Source organism: Pelecanus crispus, chromosome 5 (assembly GCF_030463565.1).
Source record: "Pelecanus crispus isolate bPelCri1 chromosome 5, bPelCri1.pri, whole genome shotgun sequence".
Classification (NCBI taxonomy): Eukaryota; Metazoa; Chordata; class Aves; order Pelecaniformes; family Pelecanidae; genus Pelecanus; species Pelecanus crispus.
In genome coordinates, this window is record NC_134647.1 from 64146618 (window position 1) to 64152617 (window position 6000).

Consider the following 6000-nt stretch of genomic DNA (forward strand, 5'->3'; position numbering starts at 1 on the left):
GCTGGGAATCACTACACAAGTCTACTTGCCTGCAGGAGATCTGAACCAGCAACAACTGTAAGATAAACATTGCTCGGCTGGTTCTCGAAGCTGTCCTGTACAATGAAAGTATTCTATTAAATTCAGAGGGAAAATAGAATACTGGGTTATTTTAGATCTGACCTTTCAGCCATGAAGCACTTAAGATATGAAATAGATGGATCTGGGGAAATAATTCATAAGTAGCAAAGTGTTTGTTGAATTTTTACTCTATGGGGAGTTGTGGTTTTTCTGCAATTCTTTCCAAAATCAAGGCTGAATTATGACAAAATTATTTGCCTCAGATAAGGGACAGTGGATCAGAAGAAAACTTATTTCCTGCCCTATAACAAGAAAAGTAACGCATTCCAACCAGAAAGAGGGAGTAAAAGCATTCATGACAATGGATGCAAGGTCCAAGACTTGCCTCAGTTTTCTTCCTCAGCTGCCTGCATGAGCTGGATGGAGAATAGCCACCCATGTAAGTGGCTGTGCTCACCCCTGATTTGTGACCTCTAGCGCTCTCACAAGGATGTAACTTTGTGACTCATCTACAAGACGCTCTCTCATGCTCAGTTCATCCCCCACCCCCATTATTAAACTCAAAGCATGGCTGGCTGCAGAACATAGAAATCTTCATATGGCTGTAGCAATTGCAGTGAATTTCACAGTTGCTTGTTTGCTGGGTCTGCAGGAGACCTTCCCATGAATGCACCTCCTCAAAAGCTGTATCCAGATCTTCAGTGGGATACAGAGCCAAGTGTAACAAAACTTAACCATAGAATAATTTGAAATATTACAATAAAAATAATATCACAAATAAACGCTCAGTGCTGCAGTTACAAGATTGGGAAAACTTGTGCTGATTAAGTCTCCTACTGACTTCATTTCAACCACGTTGGCTGATACTTCAATAATGTGTCAGGAGATCAAGCTGAGTTGGAAGACACCTGAGAAAAGCAAATACCTTCTTGCTGACAGCAGAACCTCTGCCTTGGACAATCTTTAGCTGTTTGCACACATACTGCGAAGCCCAAGAAGCTTGTATTCCCTTAGCAACCAAAGTTGGCACCTGTGATATTTGTTTTCAGCGACTGACACCAAGAGTTTGAACTTGCATCTGTTTTACTGAATTATGGTAAAACAGTATTAGTAACTGCAAAAAGCAGCTCTAATTTGGACAATACCGTCCAGATCATTTGCAGCTTGTACCGCCTGTAATTTCATTTCACGTCCCACCCAGAAAATGCAGGAAACTGCGTAGCAGAAGAACATGACAAGTCTTATGCAGGCTGGGTCTTGACAGCTTGACCTATTCCTAGCTATAAAACTTGCTTATGTAGAAGTTTTCCTAATGTTTTTTATAGTTCATTTGTGAAGGATTGTCCACCTGGTGCCTTATCACAAACTGTGGAATGAGTCCAGGAGATGGCAACAACATGAACTGCTGTGGGGGATAACAAGGACTCTGTTATGACTGGGAACGTTTGCAGTACTATAAATAACTCTATCAATATTGTGATAATGGCACTTTAAAGAGGTCTATTTTACAAGTGTTGAATGTAAGAGAGACCACAGCTGTGCTCATTAATTCTGAAGTATGCTCCTCTCTACGTACAATTTGCAGGTGTAACAATAGGAGTGTTGACAGTGCAGGTCTAGCTAGTGTTTGGATTAAAAAAAAGGTCACAGTAGCATGATTAGTTCTTAACGAGTCTTTATTGTGTTTGGCAGAGGGAAAGCAAATGATGATAGTTTAATTGAAAACAATAAAAGTAAAATGGAACTTTGTTACAGAATTTAGCTATACGTAAATAGCTTCTCCCCCCCCAAAGAGCAAGTACCGTAATTGACAGCAGTAGATCTTTTGATAATTAATTGCAGTAAATTATCACTTGGCACAAAGAAGGCATAATTCTAATTAATTTGCAACCTTTCCAGCATAACACTGAATTGAAAATGGCACTGCTGGAATTTTTTTCAAGCTAATATAGAACGGGAGTACAAACAACATTGTGATGCTTTCTTGTGTTTTCCTTGTTTGGAGTTGAACTGGGGTGATTGGGTCCTTTCCACACAATTGCTGTACCACACCAAGATGACCCAAATGGGCAGGAGTTTCCTGCACAGTCAGAATTAATCTGCCACAGCATGGGATAATATAATTATGTACAGAGATCCAGGCAGAGAACTGGTTCAGCTGGGGCTCATCTGGGACATTAGTGCCTTGATTTGAGGACAGTCAAGGCTGCGAAGTGTCCCTTTCATTCTCCTTTAAATCTAGATTTGATTTGAAAAGAAGGTATGTGGTAATGTGGACAGGCCAGACTATTTAGGCAGAGCTAAGAACTACAATATCTGTCAAATTCATCAGCCTCCATCTTGTTAACAACTTACAAATGAATTTTCTTTACCTCTGGGAACGCAAATCCCCCTTGGCAACTGCAGGGCAGAACTACATGGCAAGTCCTCCTGAGGAGGCGTGATGGAGGGAGATCTATTGAGGCAGCCAGCTAACAGCACAGATGGCTTTTAGCTCTGAGGACTGCCTGGATGCAATGGCCAACAAATCCATTTTAAGCAGGATGCTTCGTGAGTGCTTATAGATGAGGTGCTGTTCCTCCCTTATCATAACTAGACTTCACAGCAAGGCTCCCCAGCTAATGCTTTGTTAATGGAATTAAGATCTGGGCCCCGATCTGTGACTTTGCACACAGCCCACAACTCTTCTATGCCCCCAAACTTCTCTGTGTCCCCGGGAGATAATATTTACCTCCTGCACATCAGTGTTGTGAGAATAAATTAACTTTGGGAGAGTATGTTGAGCTCCTTGGAAAACGGTTACTAAATAAGTGCAAGTATTATCATACATTAAATCAGATCAGCTATTAAAAACGAGAACAAGTCCTCAGATCTGTAACCCTCGCTACATCAGTTTCTCCCTCCTTTGCTGATTACTGTTAGCCTTGATAATAATGAACTCAAAGACGATATTAGCAGCCTAACCTATACTATGATTTAATCTTGATTGCCACAGATCAAGGTTTGATTTAATTGCTCTAGAATTAATTAGGAAGAGAAACAAGTTAAAAAAGAATTTTTGCTCTAAATAAAGAAACTGTTTACATTCAATTGGAGTTCATGTTAGAACAAATCATTAAGCTATAAAAGATTACATCTGGGCTAGAATTAAAGTCAAGCCGATTCATTAACCCAAATGGTAGCCCAGAGATTACCAACATGGTATTTCTGCTTTGGTGATCAAAGGATCAAGGGATACATGACCAGATGACCCTAATTGAAGCAATCTCCACTGAATTTTGTAAATGAACTTGAAAGTACTAAGAACATAGTCTCTAACTTCTGTCAACGTGGAGAATAAATTTGCCCCGGTAGCCTTACTTTATACATAAAGTAAGGAAAAGATAATGGCAATCCTTTATGCAGTACATAAAGCAAGAATATTTTTCTGGAGTTACGGAGAAACCTTATCCACTTATAAACCTTGTTTATAAGTGTCTGTTATAGCTTTTGAAATAGAGGGAATTTACAGTCAAAATCTTCATCACCATTGCCCTGTCAATGACCTCATCACACCTGACCTGTAGGGAGTATCTTCTGTTGGGTTAACCCATAAATCAGCCTGCATGCAAAGCCTTTCTCTCAAAAGCTTGCCAGTTGTGCTGAATTAGGTATGATAGTTTTATTGTGTGAGCTACTGTTCACCAGGGACCAAGTAGAAACTGCTGACTGTATTTCACTTGAGAGTGCAGGATGAACTTGAGCCTTGGTCCCAATGGTGAAAGGCCAAGTCTGTACCTCGCTGAACCTCTGAACCTACACACTCTTGACTCTGTGTCGGGGAGAGCTGCAGCTGCTTTGTCAAGGTAATAGTTGGAAGTATATACTTAGTTTGTGTTTTGAGTTTTAAATAAGCAAAATACACTTAAGTGCTGGAGAATAATAGGGGTCTGACTTCTTTTGAAAGCCTGTTATAGACATTAGTGAAATTCTACATATCCCTCTGTGGAAAATCAAGAGTCACTGAGCATAAGAACTTCCTGAAGACAGAGACTATAATTCTTGTTATGAACGGGGAGGAATTGGATATGATAACTAGTGATGGACAAACTTCAAAAGGTTCAGGGCTTGTGCTTGGTTTGGATAACTGTCCAGGAGCTTTGATGCATATCCAAAGCTTATCTGGACCTCCTGGGCCTGTAAATACTGGGATGGAAATCTTGCAAGAACAGGCTCTCTCAAGAGACTTTTCTTTTTTGGTATTTTGGGCAAGTATTTTCTTGTCATGCTGGAGATACAAAAAAAAATAGTAATGGCAAGAAATAAGACCTGTTCTTAAAGAGTACTTCATCAAGTCTAAATCAAGACTAAATGAAAAAGATTCTCTTAAAATGCTTTCCGTGTCTCCAGAACTTCTTGGGGTTAAGAGTGGCAAACTTTTAAAGTAAACAGGGAGAAATAGGTCCCAGTTCCTTCTGAAGCTTAACTGTGCTACAGTCATTTTGAGTTGGGCCCTTTTTTCATTTTATCTATTTTGGTACAATTGTTTCTATGTATAACATACATAAAAATGCTGTGCAGATTTTGGATAAACAAGATGTAGGTCAAGGTAGCAAGAATGCTAGCATCTTCTGAAATGTAGTTTGTGTATGTGGCAACTATATAAAATAAACCCTAATTTCCAAAGACTAGACTTCCCATGAAACCTCACATGTATTTGAGAAAGTTTTTGTATGTGTGTGTACACATGTAAATTATCCTAGTTCTCCATAGGCACAAAGTAGATTATAGCTGCTGAAACTGTTTTTCTTGTTTTTGTAGTGGAGATTGTTTTCATGACTGGCTGGAGATGAATTAGTAGATTCAGTTAGGTTTTTATTTGGAAATGTGACCAAACTACTGAAGCCAGGGCTAGGCTTCCTATATATTTGTTTTACCATCGGCAAACAGTTAAAGTACGCACCATGCCTGAAACACCAGCTTAGGCAGTAGAGAGTTTCCTGTGACTAAGTAACCTTGGAGGACACGTAAACCTGTTGTCTCACCACACCACGCTTGGGCATGGGACAGCATCTGCCCCTCCTCAGTACTTTGTGTGAGGAGTGAGTGCCATACTTGGCACTGAACTTGCTTTTTAAAACCGTGCAGTATTTTTTTGACCTGCAGAGAAATTTCAGTAAACCGGATCTGTTGATTAAAACTCCACCACTGTTTCAGTTACAGGTGTTATTTCCAGGTCATGTGGGTTGTTGGGGAAGAGGTGCCCTCTGCCTGGCCTCTCAGAGGAAAGAAAGGTAAAACCAGTAACGCTTTGAACTTGGTAGCACAGACTGGTGGGAAAGGCTAGAAGAGAAGGTACCCTGCCATGGTGACTGGGGGAGAGGAATTTGGTTCTTCCAGGTAAGACTTGCAGGGGCAGGTACCCCAGATGAGGTGCTGCCACTTCTTTTTCCTAAAGACCAATATGAAATAATGATGGGGAGAGGTGAATGATGGAGGGCTTAAAAATTCTGGTTAACCTGTGCACCAGCTCATTTAGGTCCTGGAACCATAAGTGTCAAGAGCAACCACTGGCCCAGCCCTCAGAGGTGAGTCACAGCAGCACATAGCTACTACTGTGGCAACAAGACCTGGGGAGGGACTTGCTTTGAAGACCAGACTGGTCAGGGCCAAACTGACTTTTTTTTCACAGCATGATAAAAAAACCTAGTGTGGCTTTCTATGAGTTGAGCTTTAAAGAGGTCTGCTGAGGGACCCCAGCGGGTGGGGCTGAGCAGAAGCTGATCTACAAGAAGATGAGGATTTGTGGTTCCTCAGTGCTGGGAAAGAGGCCAAAGCCCTTTGGAACCCATGGCTGACATCTAATGTGTAGCCTAACATTATCCCTAAATGGACATGGTATCATTTAACTGTGGGTTAGTTATTTTAAATGTTTTTTAAGAAGCTGCAGTCTGCTATTTC